Source organism: Sceloporus occidentalis, unplaced genomic scaffold (genome assembly GCF_023333645.1).
Source record: "Sceloporus occidentalis isolate IW3139 unplaced genomic scaffold, rSceOcc1.0.p SCAF_4, whole genome shotgun sequence".
Classification (NCBI taxonomy): domain Eukaryota; kingdom Metazoa; phylum Chordata; class Lepidosauria; order Squamata; family Phrynosomatidae; genus Sceloporus; species Sceloporus occidentalis.
The window spans coordinates 29,954,588-29,971,504 of NW_028316984.1; the positions used below are offsets into that span (position 1 = coordinate 29,954,588).

General features: G+C 40.9%; 1 protein-coding gene across 2 annotated transcripts in view; it reads right to left on the reverse strand.

Moving 5' to 3' along the window:
• The window catches only part of ZNF804A (zinc finger protein 804A), a 260,991-nt gene that overhangs the window by 17,349 nt on the left and 226,725 nt on the right, over positions 1-16,917 (reverse strand). The window lies entirely within an intron of this gene.

The following is a 16,917-nucleotide window of genomic DNA, read 5'->3' on the forward strand; positions in this document are numbered from 1 at the left end:
CGTACTAGGGTTAGGAAGGGGCGGTGCTTCCGCACCCCCCTAACCCTAGTACGTATAGAATACGTACAAGATGGTGGCGCCCTGTTCATACGGGCACCGCCATCTTTACGTATCGGACCCTGTGCGTCCGAACGTGTCGCGGCACTAATGACGTCGCGAATGCGCCCCTGGCGCCTCGCGACGTCATTAGGGCGCCACAAGAAGAAGCTCCATTTTGGAGCTTCTTTTTTGCTCCATAACGGAGCCGCGCGGTTTGGCTGCGATGGCTCCCTTACGGAGCAAACGGCGGTGGCGGCAGACCGCCTCAAAGCGGCGGTCTATAACCCGCCAGTGACTGCTTATTCATTTACAGTAGTAAAATGTGTACTTGCTTAAGAAAAAAGATTCATTAAAACATATGACACAAAATTGCTATCATATTTGGTCCGAGTGGTATATAAACATATTTGTGAAGATGTTGTTTAGCTTCCAAAACCACCCTGAGTTATATATCTGTACTTAACCTTACGTAATACTCAATTTGAAATTAATTTGTTCAAGTAGATGATTCACATTTGGCAATCTAAAGTCTGGCCTTCTATTTCAAAAGAGAGAGTGAGAGAGAAGTTCTCTATCTAATTTTAAATCACATTAAGTATATTCCAAGCAACTAACATTGCAAACCTATCATACTTATTCAGAGGTAACCCCAATGAGTATAACCAGATTTCTTAGGGAAGTGTGCATAGGACTGCAGTACAAATAAAGGGGCAAAATGAATCAGTAACAATATATACTGGTGCATTTTTTAAATGTTCTGCATCTGGAAGCAAAATGTAGCAGGTGTGTGTGTGTGTGTGTGTATGGAGAGTGAGAGTGGGTGCAAAAAGTAACTGAACAGCATTGTTTTCAAGTAGATCCCCAAAAGGATATCATAAAACTGAAGTAGATTTAATAACATTATTGAAAAATGTATTTAAATAACAACAACACCCAAACCAAATATCTCCCCAACATAGATGCAATATTAGGATAGGTCATGTAGCATCTGGAATAAAACTTAGAGAGGGTTCAGCACACCCCTGACATGGAAACTTTTGACTGCCTCTGGGAGGTAGGCTAACTTAGAAGCCACAGGGTAGGTGGCAAAGCACATACAACTTCACCTGTTTCCCTTCCCTGCAGCATCTGCTTTCTAACTCTGTTTAATAGAAGGACTGGCTTTGAGGAAAGGGTTGAACAAATGTCTTTCAGAAGACAGCTATAAAAAGACAATACATCTTTAAAAGAGATCTTGCCTAGTGGTGGAAAGAAACATGAAACAATAGATTCCAATTATAAGGAAAGTGGTTCCACCTAAACAATAAGAAGAACTGTTTGATGGTGCAATGGACTCCCTCAGAGAGTGATGAGTTCTTCTTTGGAGGTTGGTAAACAGAAGTTGAATAGACATTTTCCAGGAGTGCATTAGTTGTGTGTCCCTGGATGGTGGGAGGTTGTACTAGATGGCACTTGTACTCTCTTCCAACTCTAAGATTCTGTGATTTTAAATGTTGTTCAACTTGACAGTTTTACCAAAGGGAGCATTTTCACAATCTGGTCTTGGGATCACATGCATCCTATGGACCACATCATATCCACACCTGTGTTACAGCATTAGAAATGCTAACATTGGTTAACATATATTTACATAAACCTGAATTCAATAATGCATACTTCCAATGCCAGAAATAATTTCTCATACAGAGCATTTACAGAGTACAATAGTATTACAGAAAGGGAATCAAAGATCACCTTTTCTCATCTGACCCCTATCGAAACAAAGTCTGAAAAGCCAAAAATATGATATTTTCAATCTGGAAGGTAAATACATCCCACCAACGTGGTGAAAACACACAGTCAAGCAATCTCACATTTACACAATTTTATTAAGAACCATCTTGAAAACAAATATTTACACTATGAGCAACAACAACAGGTCTGGCTTTGCCTGAGATTGGGTTGACTCAGAATCACTACCACTAACTAGTGAAAACATTTGGTAATACACCTGGGGGGAAATGTGTGTGTGTGTGTATAAAATGGCGGGGGGGGGGTTAAATTCTTTAAAAACAAAAAGAAACACAGTTCTTTTTTACTTTGCTCAGACAAATTCAGTAAATACAGCCTTTTACAGCATGGAGGTATATAAGCTGTCTGTCCTTAGCATGCAGGTGTAAAGAGGATGAAGGTTCTCAGAAATAAGGAGCGACAAACACAGTCCATCACAGGGCTGAAGATTCAGAGATTCAGATCTAGACTCTGTGAAGAATTCAGCACATGAAGCCCTGTACTTGAGTAGACAAATCCATCAGTTTCAGTTTCTTCTCAATTGATTTAAACATAGATTCTTTCCATCCTGGATATGAAGAAAGCCCACATCGTGGTAGATTTGTAGGAAAAATGTATTGAAGCAATATGATCTACAGTCTAGTATTACAGTCTAGAATTCTCTATCAGTGGCCACCCAAATGCCACTGCATATTGGCCCTGAAAAGTTTACTGGGCTGTGTGTTCAGACCTAATATTGCATTCAAGGATGTCTGATTTTGTTGTTGTTGTTGTGTGTATTCATGATCAGAGGAGGTTTGACATTGTCTTCCCGAGGCTGAGAGCATGTGATTTGCCCAAGGTCACCCAGTAGATTTCATAGCTAAGCTGGGAATCGAACACTGGTCTCCAGTGTCTCCAACACTCAAACCACTATGCCATGCTATCTCTCCAAGGTATGATTTACAGTCATTATTTGCAGTGCCCTACAGTAAACATCACACAATTGAGGATCCCCTTTCTTTCTCCTTTCCTTAAAGTGGATCCCTAGTGAAACACATTTGCATGAGTCTAATTTATGTACTCTTTCCCTGTATTCCCTTTTTTGTGTTGAGAAATGCCAGCTCTGTGCCATCTGTCTGCTCATATGCTGTCACAAACCTTTCAAAGAAGCTGAGAAAGAGCAAAGTGAAATATTAGACTCATAGGTTAACAGGTATTACATGTCACCTTGGTACCTCAGTGTGACTTTTTCTTTTTTAAGGAATTACTGAGAAGTAAAAAATAAATTATTTGGAAGTTTAAATAATCACGACCACTCATTATTCCCCAAACACAGCTTACAAAAACTGGTCTGCTACAGGGTAGAAATACTGAAAGTTACCCATTTGAGACAGCTTGAAGATTTCTGAGAATTGTAATACAAAGCTGAAACTTTCTATTCATTTCTTCTGTAGGTTCCTTTCTTTTACAAATTGTGCAATAGTGAACAATTTCATTTGTTCATTTCCCCCTTCCTTTTCCCCTTCACTCCACTGATATGCAGCATGGCTGGTTTCATATGCATACACTGCCCATAGAATATCCAATAACAACTAAAATCCACCAGTGAAACCTTTATTGGACCAACCAATAAAGTTAGGGATTGCTCATGGAGGCCTCATTTTCACTCATGTTTTTGTACTGAGTAGATCCAGGCAGATTTGATCATGCAACACCGAACTGAAGTTCCCACTATTATCTATAGCATTTTAACCCTACTGACCTTCACTGGGAGGAGGATGTGGCAGCGCAGATCTGGACTGGTAGTTTCCACTACCGAAGATCTGGATCCTTGTGGACCTGGAAAAAAACACCTCCCGCTAGTTGACACAGTGTCAAATGCACCAGGTCAAGTGGGTTTTTTAGTCCCCCCCCCCCACATACTGCAGCGAGTGCAGTTGGGGGAAATGTGAAAGCCTATGAAATAACCCGGGTTCCACACTGGTTATTTCATAGTGTGAATGGGGCCAGATGTAGGGATTTTTTTTTGTCCAGGTGGAAAGGTAAAACCAAACTCTTGGTGTTACAGGTATTCTCTCAGTCTCAGCCTTTCTGTACCAGCTGGTCCATTTTAAAATAAATAGTGGTGTCATGCTTTTTTGATGTTTCTGATATAGGAGATTATTGCATTAGCTTGGCTGCTGGGATAGACCCAGCATTGTCTACCTTAACTTTCTTAAGGCGGATGTTATCGCATTCACCCATCGCTGAGCAGTATGCAGTCCGTATGCAACCCGGGCTTCTCCAGACGTGTCCTGCATCTTTCTCTTGGCATGTACATAATTTTGTCAGTGAGAAAATTACAGAAACGGAGGTACAGATAAAAATGCATTTGCAATAGCTAGGATAGTTGGGATCACTTTGCAAAACCAAGTTACTGGCATATGCATCTTATTTCCCCCTTTTCTAAAGTCTGCACAATATAGCTTATGTAAGATTCATTATAGTACTTTACCAATAATCTACACCTGCTTTAGAGTAATCAGAACATATGGAACACATAACCTAGTTGTTTTAATGCATTAAGGTGTGTGGAAGTATACTGCATGGTTGTTTCACTAACTGTTCTATGCTAGAACCAGAGTTTTCTGGTGCCCTTCTGGGGGTTTCTTGGTTAACTGGGTATTTGGTTAATCAAGCCCACTATGAGACTGAATTCCAATTCCAATTCATTTGCTAGAAGCTGGATCACTGGAGATGAAAGGCACTTTTTTCAGACTACAACTCACAAAATCCCCAAGCTGGCATGAACACTGACTGTGATGCATTGAAGCAATCAATATTATCAAGTACATGGTGAGGGATTTTTGGTAACTTTTTTGGATCATCCTAGATCTGGGTCTATGACCAGCTGGCTTAAAAAACTGAAAGATTTGGCAGACATTTCTGATATATATATGTGTGTGTGTCTCCTCCTCCTCCTCCTCCAACATCAGTTCCATGTCAAACAGCCAGGCATATTAGCTTGAGGCTGCAGCTTAATGATTAATAATTTACTGTATTTATTTATTTATTTTGGTACTGAGTTTGAGACTCTGCCAGCTTGGCTGGATAAAATACTGACTTGGCAAAGCAATAGCTACGTTTTGGGATGAACATACTGAGCAAAATCTATTCCATTTGGGAAACAGTTCCATTTGTCCTGAAAGTTTACTTTCAACATTGTCTACCTTAGCATGAGGTGGAGAACCTTTGGCAGTTATGACATTCTCTACTGCATCTCTCATAGTTTTAACTCCAACACCAGGCAGGCCAATGTTTTTCCCTCCTTTAGTCATGAGCAACTATCTCAACAAACACTCACTTGGCTAGTAACCTTGTTTGTCAATTCATAGTGAATCCTATAGTTAGATAAACTTAGTACATACACAGAAAAGGTGCTACCTCAGTTGTAGAAAGTTGTCTGCCATAGGACCTGATTGTCCTCAGACATTAACTGTGTTTTGTTTTGTGACTGATCAATGGAAGAAGATAAACATGAGTTTAATTTGCAAGTATGATTGCTGAAGTATGTGTCTCTGAGAAAACCCTGTTGTGAAAGGGAAAACACATTAACCACAGCAAGTACACCTTCTCTTAATGGCTATATCTTGACCCTGCAGTTGCCATACAATTGAAGAATACATCATGAATACATCAATATTTTGTCTATAAGTTGTGACACTGTTTCTCTAAAAATGGGATTCCCTGTATATGCACACCTATTAATATACCATGTGTTTATCTTCAGAATTCCTTCAATTTACTAGTTTATGCTCTTTCCCAAAGAACAGGAAACTGTGGTGTGAATAACCCAGTCTCACTGGGTACGAAATAGATAACTGCATGCAGCCCCATAGCCATAGAAGACAATAGAAGCTTTCCTTTTTTATTTATGAGCATTGGACTGGACCTAAGTGTTTTTCTCTTACATTCTTATCTTTTACTAGCTTGTAAATTAAATGCTACTTTGATAGCTTAAGCACTTGCAACAAAGAAATGGACTCTAAATGTGGAACTGCTATAAAAGAATTTGAAACAACAAAAACAACAACAAAAGCCCTAAAACATTTGACTGCACTTCAACACCCCAGAGAAGTATAACTTCCAAAGAGAGGAGACCATTTCACATTCCCTAATGAGAAAGTAAGAAACTTTGACCAAACTGGTAGTAAATTCTTTAAATCAATATCCTGACTCATTTTTGTTAAAATTCTACAACAGATTCAAAACTGTTCTCACACTGTTATGAAACTGGTCTGCTAACTATTCAACTGACCTCCATGAGCTGGCTGTTATCAGATACTGTGGAAGATGCTGTTATCTTGTTACAGTGTTGATATAATATCCATCTAACACACCAGTCACATTTTCAGCATGGAATGGGTAGCAGTTTGCATCTTCTTTGAGACAGTAAAATGTTTTGGACTGGACCCAGGCTAACTAGGCTTTGTCAGAGCTTAGAATTAATTTGCTAACTAATGTGATAAGTTATTAATTCATTAGATTTTTCTATTTCATCTGGCTTACTTTATTTGCCTATTCACACTGGAGCTAAAAATAGGTTTTAGAGAATTCAGTCACTGAATTCATTACAGTTTGTTAGGATAGATGCCTCCCTCAGTCACATTTAATAAAATGGGAAGGCCTGCTGTCTCAGGAGAAGACATACAGGAATTGGAAGAAATGAATCATATTTCTGTTGTTAGGTAGGTTCACCAGGGTGATTTCTTTGGGAAGACAACAGACAGGGGAGAAAAAGAGAGAAGGAGGAATGGAGGGAGAGAGAAGACATTTAGGAGATTAGGTGAGATCAGAAGAGCTGCTTTTGTGTGTGAGAGGGAAAACTTTTCTAGGAGTAGAGCTGGAGTGGTGGGAGCAGTGAGTTTATCAGAATATCAGAGCCCTCAAGCACCCAGGGACTTTTCAGAATGTCAGGCCTTTTAGGCTGGAAATACAGATGCCCCTCTGGCATGTATGGAAAGAGTATCTGGAGTTTTCCTTGTGTGCGTGTATGTGTGTGTGTGTGTGAGAGAGAGAGAGAGAGAGAGAGAGACCACACATGTGCACACACCGTGACTGTCTTCAGTAACTTCTCCTCTATCGATTATATACTAGATTGGATTCCATTGTATATTTATGTATATTACTCAAACCTATATACCATTGTTTTGGATAATCTGTAATAAATCCCTTTAGATCTATGAATTGGGACATGCTTTTCCAAACCAACAGTTACCAGATACATGGGACTACAGTCATGTCCAGGCAACAGTCGTATTATGAGTTTTGTAGTCCATGCGGGCAATCTACATTGGAAAAAGATGACTCTGAAAGGATAAAGAGTCTCTGTGAAGGACAAAATGTGCTTTCCTAAAGTCAGCAAAAACAAACTCCATCTCAGAATCTCCATCTTATTTATTAATGTTAAATAAATAACTTAATTAACCTGAAATTAACTTATCAAATAATTTTGCTTATTGCTAGTGGTTTATACTACTTTACCAATTTCTAATGTTTAACATTATCAAACTAAGCTCTAGCCTCAGTCATGTGGGAGATATAGATTGTACAGAAGCCTCCATGGTAAAGGTGAGTTTTGAGAAGTAATTGAAAAGAAAGAAGAGGAGACAAGCATTAGCTCAATAGTAGATTCCATGTTTTCCATACAGAAGCTCTCAGCATCAGTCTTGGTAAACCCCAGACAGGGTTGCGAATGATTCCTGTTTGAAATAGTAGAGAGTTCCTGCAAGTCAGAGCAGGCAACATTGCATTAAATGGACTCACAGTCTGACTCACTATAAGGTTACTTCCTATGATTCTAGGTGGCCTCACACAGGTTTTGCAGAGGCCTGTTCCAAACACAAGATTTTTTTGTTGTGATAATACACACCAATATTAGAATACTTTGAATAGTACAATCCCAATATGAAGCCACAGACTCCTCTTCAATATTGCATTTCTCTGAAGGATTCAGAGAGGGTATATTTCTTTGCAGTCAGGCAAGCATCAATCTGTTCAGCCGAAACTATTCAAAGGTTTTCTTTTCTTTTCTTTCCTAGCCATTTCTCTGAACTGTCTTCTGCCACCTTCTCTTGAATTCACCTCTCTGAAATTTATATTGATGCAATAGCCCTTTTAGCAGCTTCAGACATCTGCCTTAAACATACATACACTATGCATCCAATGGGGATACAGTGTTTCCCCCCCTTTTCCAAATATATCTGTTATTTTATTCATGCTTCACAATGAGATTGCAGCCATCTGATCTCTCTTGTTGCCAGGAGCTGGGTGACAGCTTTTCTCTAAATCTAGTGTCATGCCAGTGCCAGTCAGGCCTACAAAAGCCATAGTAAAATAAACACAACACTGTCCTGAAATTACCATATTTAGAGACTGGAGTTGTGAAACAGTCTTGATATCCCTGAGTTTTATTAATAGTAAACTCACATGACTTGTCTCCCACCCAGTTTTGGCAGCTGGAAGTATGAACTTTGTCACCAGGGAGGCAAGAAGATCTCAATAAAGGAACAATAAATGGAACAGAGGTCTAGGGTAATGAAAGAAAGAAAGAAAGAAAGAAAGAAAGAAAGAAAGAAAGAAAGAGAAAGAAAGAACCCATCTGCCAAATAAAATGTTGTCTGCCCATTCCTATGGCAAGACATGCTGATGATGCAGGGTCCAATCCCCAAATCTGGTATGAGCAGAATTGTCTAGTCAGTTCAGCACTGAATCCACCATATACCAACCCCCTTAAAACAAAATAAATCACCTTTTGCACTGGATCTTCTAGGAAAATCTGGAGTCCTCCATTGCAATTACAGGCAAGCATTTACAGTGTGTCCTGATGTGCTTCCCAGTGTCACAGCTGCTCCTGCATATCATTTGCTCTGAGTCAGAATTGACTCTGGGTGCCTTGTTCTGACCCCAGAGTGTTCTGACCTCAAAGCTTGCCATGTCAGAGTTGTTGTTGGGTGGCACACTGGAACGCGTGTCCAAACAGCTGCTTAGTGTCACAACAGTGCCCCAGGATACTGGGAGGTATTGGGCAGGTCTGGGACCAGAATACTCTGGACCACTCCCAGAGAATTATGGCCCATGTAGACCCAGCCTAGGAGTGTTTCACACTATGCGGTTATTACACATTGGTAGATATCTTGTTGGATAGACCCAACTAGATAGTCCCAACCTATTCTATCAAGTGTTGAATGATGTGAATCAAAATGTAAGTACATCCCATTGATCGAATGGGCCTAACTCTCGTTAGAACTAACAACAGGATTTAATCCTTTAATTGTTATGGCTTCATTCTATGGAATCTGGGGTTTGTAGTTTGATGACAGAACTCTCTGCTGCTAGAGAGCTCTGATCTGATGCTTCCCTGAACTAGCACTCCTTGGCAGGGAATTTTATGTACATAATTAAACTACAAAGCCTGGGATTCCATAGGATGGTGTCATGGCAATTAAAATAATACTGCAGTACTATAGCTATATAGTGTAGATAATGTCAAAGACTGTATAGAACTGAGAAAACTATTAGTTGGCTATAAAGCCTCAGACAGCAATGTGTAGCTACAATGTATTCCACTGTGACTGGTGACAATACTCTCAAGTTCTTGTTTTGGGGTAAGGAGACCCCTTATTCTGCCTATGAGCTACCTCTGTCTTCAGATAGTGTCCCTTCTGCTTCCCAGCCAGCTTTGGTCATGGTGAGATATGATATGAAGAGTATTTCATCAACAAGAGCTCAAAGTTCTACACTACTGGCATAGTAGTTTATCGTATTGGCTTTGCTCCCACGATAGACACAGGGTATAATTTTAAGAAAGAAGATCTTATCGCATTTCCCCATTGCCAGGGAGTATGCACCCTGTTTGCAACTTGGACTTCTCCAGGATCTTCCCGGATCTTTTCAAGAATGGGGCTTTCCCATTCTTGAAAAGATGTGGCAGAAGCCCGGTTTGCAAATGGGCTGTGTACTCCCCAGCGATGGGAAAATATGGTAAAGTTACATCTTGCATCTATCGCTGGAGGGAAGCCAATGCGATAAACTCCTTAGTGACTAAGGGAAGAAATGGGGAATAGGGAAAGGACTCAATTGAATGACATCCAAAGAAAAGATATCCATTGTTCTTCAGCCATCTGCACTGCAGGTGAAAGTGCACAGAGGAATTAGATAAGAGGGAAAAGAAGAAAAGACTATGGATAATGGAATCGCAGAAGGGTGGTGGGGTGCTTTTGTATATTGTGAATTACCCTTAATTGGAGAAATATGGGCATGCATTCAGAAGAGCTTGCAAGACTACATGGTTGTGTTCAAGATTCCTTTTTGTTATTGTTCCTTTCAAATTAACATGGGAAATGAGCTTTGTTGTTGTTAGCTGCTTTCAAGTCAATCTCGACTTATGGCAACCCTGTGAATGAAGCGTCTCCAAGCTCCCCTGTCCCCTACCTCCCTCCTTAGGTCCTTCAGGGTGAGGCCCATGGTCTCCCTGATTGATCCATCTGGCATGTGGTCTTCGTCTCTTTCTACTTCCCTCCACCTTCCCCAGCATCACTGTCATTTATAATGAGCCATACCTTCTCATTAAGTGGCCAAAGTATGACAGCCTCAATTTAGTCATCTTGGCTTCCATAGAACACTCTGGCTCAATCTGTTCTGGGGCCCATTTGTTTAGGTTTTTAGCTGTACATGGTACCCTCAGCACTATTCTCCAGCACTGGTACAAAAACTAATTCTGGAAAATGGTATGAAGACCTTGTTCTGTAATTGATTTAGATACATTTTTATCTTTTGCTAATGGACTCATTTTGTCTCCTGTTTCACTGAGAGCACTGCAATCACATCTGGAAGGGGTTAATATAATGAAGGACTCATTTTAAAACTGCAGATTACAATGAGCAATTTCTATGCAATTCTTGCATTGCTCCAATGTATGCCTACTGCAATTAGCAAGAATCATAGATTCATATACTGCATATTAGTTTGGGCTGATTAACATAACTCAATTTTTAAAACTAATCAGTTCAAACTGCATATTGAAATGTTATTTAATGCCTTGCTCAAATACTGTAATAATGGATATGATACAAGAAGCTGAATAGAATTTTACAAGAGTACAGCTGAATGTAGTATAAAATTAATTTAGCATATTAATTTTCCATTTGATGGTAATTATGCTACCCTAGAAGAGAATCAGGAGCATTAGGAAATACTTCTGAAACACAGAGATGCTGGCAAAAAACAACACAATTCTATACATTCTGACAAACACAAGTCCTATTGATTTTTATGCAGTTTACACCCAGGTCAGTGGATATACAGTGTGCCCGCGCCATACGCGGGCGCGCCATACGTGGCCTTGAGCATACGCGCTCAAGCCGTGGCGCACGCGCGGGGAGGAAAGGGTGGCATGTCCCATTCAATTGAATGGGCACGTGTGCCCATTGCGCGCCGCCGCGCCGCCGCACACGAGCCCCATTGTTTCCAATGGGGCTCGAGCATAGGCGGAATTCGCCTTACGCGGAGGGATCCGGAACGGATCCCCCGAGTAAGGCGAGGACGGACTGTAGAATTGTTGGCTAAAAGGGTGTTCTACTAAACAATAAATGGGATTAAAATATTACTGTAGTCTTGAGATTCTCTTACCCCTAGGGAGAAAAAGGCTTCTGTATATGCAACTGTAGATTTTTAATTCAAAGATAGCTGTGTTAGTCTGGGCCAGTATGCAAAGGGATCTTGTAACACTTTTGAGACTGAGAGAAACAAGTTGGGAGCAAAAGGTTTCATAGACGCAGGTCCAAAACACACTGCAGAAATAGTCCAGTTTGAGACCGCTTTAACTGCCCTAGCTCAGTGCTAGGAAATTCTGAGAACTGTTGTTTTTTGAGACATAGAGGTGCTTTACAGACCGCTCAAAAGGGCAGTCTGCTGCTCTCCTTTTTTGCTGCTTGAAGGAGCTGCAGCGGACAAACCATGTGGCTCCTCTGCGCAGCAAAAAGAAGCCGCAAAAAGCAGTTTCTTCTTGTGGCGCCGTTGTGATGTTGCAAGGTGCCAATGGCACCCTTGCGGCATCACAAGGGCGCTGAGACGTGCGGATGCTAGGCGTCCACCATGTCAAAATGGCGGCGCCCATCCGTATAGGGTGCCACCATTTTGATGCCCTCTTTGTGTGCGAGGGGCAAGGTGCGTCAGGAAGCGCCGCCCCTTGCATGTAATGACGGCGCCCAATAGGGCCCGTTGGGAACGCGCCTTAGCCTTCTTTTTCAGAGAGCTCTGGTGCCAAAGCAAACTAGGGAATCACTGGTCTATATCAAGGAAAATAAGTATACCACTCTATTCTGCTTTTGTCAGACCTTACCTGGAATATGGTGTCCTGTTCTGGGTACCACAATTCAAAAAGGATATTGACAAGCTGGAGCATGTCCAGAAGACATACAGTATAGCCCTATTTAAATATTTGAAAGGATGTAGTAATGGAGCTGGAGCAAATTTATTTTTTGCAGCTCCAGAGAACAGAACATATAACAATGGCTTCAAACTACAGGAAAAGAGATTCCACCTCAACATTAGGAAGAATGTCTGGATGTTTGACAACGGAACATGCTTCTTTGGAGTGTGGTGGAGTCTCTTTCTTTGGAAGTTTTTAAACAGAGGATAGATGGCCATCCTTCAAGGGTGTTTTGATTGTGAGTTCCTGCTTGGCATGGGGTTGGACTTGAGGTCTCTTCCAACACTATGGCACGTTACAGAGTGCCCAAGAAGGGCGCTCTGCCACCGCCTCCATTTCCGCTGCCAGGAAGCCGAAGCCTCCAAACAAGGAGGCTTCCCAGTGGCGGAAAAAGAAGCCACAAAAAGTGGCTTATTTTGCGCCGCGCTTGCGATGCACGAGTGCGCAAATGGTGCACTTGTGACGTTGCAAGGCAAGGGCGATGTGTGGACACTAAGCATCCAGCATGTAAAAATGGTGGTGCCCGTGTGTATAGGGCACCACCATTTTTACGCCCTCGTCACGTGCTAGGGGTGAGGCCGGTATGGATGCTAGGTCCTCGGCCAATCCCTAGCACGTGATGAGGGCGGTGCAAAGGCCCATCTAGAACGGGCCTATGATTCTATAAAAGGTGCTATAAAATCCGTTTTCATGTATACTTTAAAGTAGGATACATACAAGTTAGATCAGGTTCAGAGACTGGCAACCAGGATGATAAGAAATAGGGAGAACTGTAGGTGAGGAAAGGTTGCAGGAGTTTAACATGTTCAGTGTGAACAGAAGATAGTGGTTACATGACCACATGCAAGGGCTGTCACAGAGAGGAAGGAGTAGGTTAGTTCTCTGCTGCCCCAGAGGCTAGCTCCAGGACTAATGGTTACAGTATCATTAAAGGTTTGTTACAGAAAGTAGATTTTAACTGAACATTAAAGGAACTTCTTGACTGTAAGAGTGGTTTTGAAATAGAACCAATTGCCTAAATATGGGTTTTCTTTCTCTTGACATCTTTAAAAAAACAGGGTGGACCTGCTAGGAATGCTCTAGTCAGAATTCCTCCTTGAGCAGGGATTACAGTAGATGGTCTGGGGGTTTCTTCCAATTCTATGACTTTTTGATTCTATGAATAAGAAATGGTATGGCTACTTGTACATTGTCTCACAAGAAAGAAATCTGTCACCAAAACGACAAAATAGAGAGTAGACATAAAACCATACAAGGTGTGTACCTTATTTTATACATATCAATGCACATTTTAAATTAATCAGAATAATTTAATTCAGGGTGGGAATGACATGACCTGTTGGCCACAAGCATCCCCCGGGACTGCTCCAAGCTATGGGTAAAAAACCAGCATTGCCTATCTCCTGTCCAACTCAAGTTGGCAGATTTCACATCCTCTTTTCTCTATTTCTTTCCTTTGAAGTTTGTTCTTTTTAATCACCAAAGCATTTTCATGCCTTTGCTCACTGCATACCTTTTCCCTGCTGCGCTGCCTCCATACCTGAATCACACACTGAGATTGCATTTTTATCAATCCTTCAGTAAAGTATGGCTAATAATAGGGGAATGAATTGGAGGGAAGAAGGTAAAATGCACATGGGTTGCAGGAAAGATGCCTCTCTTACACACGTCTACACGCACAGGAGAGGAGTCCTGGCTTTTGGGAGTTGCTGTATCATTGAATCAGATGCATTTTCATGATTTCAAATCTTGATAGAGCAGTCATTTGCCCACTAGAATGGAAGTGTTGTAACAACATTATGGATCACAAACAATATAATTGGAACGTTGGACTGGAGAAGAGGAAAAAAGGCCACAGGAACTCTAATTAAACACCAGGTGTAAGAACACAATCTGAAAATAATCAGATGTTATGCCAAGATACGTACTTCTAGCTGATAAACAAGAAATTGATGTACAGGAGTCTTTGTACTTATCAAAATACCCAAGGGTGAAAACAACTGCTGATTGGTCAGACAGCAGCCATGCCCTCTTTAAGAACAAAGAAGGAGCCATGTTAGTTCAACAATCTATCCAGCATGCCTTTCCCACAATGGTCAGCCTGTGGGAAGCCACACACAGGACACAAGCATCTTGTGTTTCTCAGCAACTAATATGCAGTGGCATATTACTGCTGAGATGGGTGTTAACACAATTTTCCTGAGGAAATAGTGTGACTAGTGGTCTGAATGTTGGACTAGGTTTCCAGGAGACCAGTATCATGGAAATGTATTGGTGACCTTGGACAAGTCACTCTTAAATCCCAGAAATGGGATTTAAAATGGGGAAATGCCACAAAAGTGGGATCATTTTCACATGATGTTGCATATTAACATTCACAGAAAGTGGGAAAATCCCACAAAAGCAGGATCATTTTCAAATGATGTTGAGGGCATTGAGCATTAATCTGACATTAACTTGCACAGACAGTGGACAAAATCAGCTGCTTTTTATTTTTGGGATTCTCCTGAAAGTAGAAAGTGGCCAATTTTGTCCACTTTCTGTGTGGGTGATTTTCATGTTAATGCTCAATGCCCCCAATGAGTCTGAAAATTAGCCGACTTTTGCAGGATTTTGGGGGGGGGGGGGAATTTAAATCCTGTTTCTGCATGGGATTTAGACACTTAGCCTCCAGTGTGATAAACTCATATGAAGCAACCTTGTAAAGAAGGCACATAACAAAAACAACAGCAACAACCATCCAGATTACTAGCCACTGATAATCCAAAAAAGAATGAATTTATCTAAACTTCCTGAAAGCCATCCAAGTTGGCAATGGCAAAGAACTCCATGTGTAACTATACTTGTGTGTGTGTGTGTGTGTGTGTATACACACACACACACACACACACACACACACACTCTCTTTTAACTCCAAAGCTATCCTTCTTTAGAGTAGCAGATCAATTTGTGGTGTTTTATGCCTTCAAGTAATTTTAGACTAATGGTGACCCCAAGAAGACCCTATCCTGGTCTCGTCAAGATTTATTCGGAGGAGATTTTGCCTTAGCCTTCCTCTGAAGCTGAGAGTGTGTGACTTACCTAAGATCACCCAGTGGATTTCCATGGTTGAGTGTGGATTCAAACTCTGGTGTCCCAGTATGTTGATTTCACTCCCAATACTTAGTCACAAGTTTTTATGTAACCCAGTCCAATGAATACTTCCAAAGTATAATGCATATATTGTGAACTTTATGCATACTCTCTGGCTAATTTATTTAGTTTTAAAAGCAATTGTCCTGTATTTGACTATCTGAATTTGGGATTTTCTTTTCATTTCTTGGAATTAAATTCTTGCTGATTGTGGTGTCTCTTCCTTTCATAAAGTCAACCTCATTTATCATACTTTACATGTTTGCTCACTAAAAAGGGGTAATAATAAAGATATTTGATCTGCTACTGAAGGCATCAAGTGCAATTTCATGGCAAAAGAGGGGAACTTTTGGCAGTTTAGCTGTCTCAAAAGTATTCAACCTTTTCCTCGTTTGACTAATGTGTCCAATATGCTGGCTGTTTAGCACTTCCCCTACTCAAGAACTTTTGTTGTCAAAGGTCAAGAATAAAAGAAGTTGCTTAATACTGAAGAGCAATGTATTGTTAAAACTAATGCGGAGCATCTTTTGAGGGTTTCAGCTGCTGATTTTTCCAGGCCTAAAATGTTGTCCTTCAATGACATTGAGATGTGGTTATTTGTGGATATTTTGTCTGGTTTTCTTGAAACAACATTCCTGTAATGTTGAAATAGATGGGATGACCTGTTCTGGAGCCCACGTTCAATTGGAAGGGGGCATAGGAGGTCATGGGTACAGGAATCCACATAGTTTGATTTAAAAAACAATTGCACTTCCTGAAGTGTGATTTTTTTCTATCTTTTAATTTTAAAATAATATGGTTGAGTGGGTAAGTATGGGTGGGTGTATGTGGGTGGTAGGTGTGGGTGACTCTGGGGCCCACAGAACCATGTAGCATCATTCGAAAACATCTAAAGCAGGGACTGAGAATATATGGCAGTGTAGGTCTTGGAATGAAACTCCCATCATCCCTAATCAGTGTCTGTGCTGGCTAGGGCTGATAGTATATTCTGATAATATGTGGAGAGTCACATATTCCTCCCTGCTGCCCTTGTGAAGAATTAATAGCAGAACAATTACTGTCACTGGCATCTCTTCCTCTCCCTCACTACCAAAGGAGGAGGCTGAAATACAGAACATACAATTGTACTTGCACATTTCTATCAGTTTTGTACCACTTTGTCATGCTACATCTTAGGGAAGCCTGGGATTTTTACTTTAGGGAGATAATTTAGAAATCTCTGCTAGTGAGCTTTACTCTACTCCCTTGACTACAGTTCCTGAGGCACACAGAGTATCTATCTGTACTACAGAGCTGAACAGATTTAATTCTCTGTCCTTCTTTTCTCAGGGATCTTCCAAGTATTTCTGACTATAAACTACAAATTCATTAGGATGAAAAATGGAAAATTTAATGGTATGAAACTACAGTGCAGGTGCAACTTGTTTCTTCAGCTGCCAGGCCCAGAAAGGATACCAACTAGACAAAATATGAGCCTTCTAAGTATGTATCCCAAGTCCCCAAGTATGCTCAAAGACTCCATG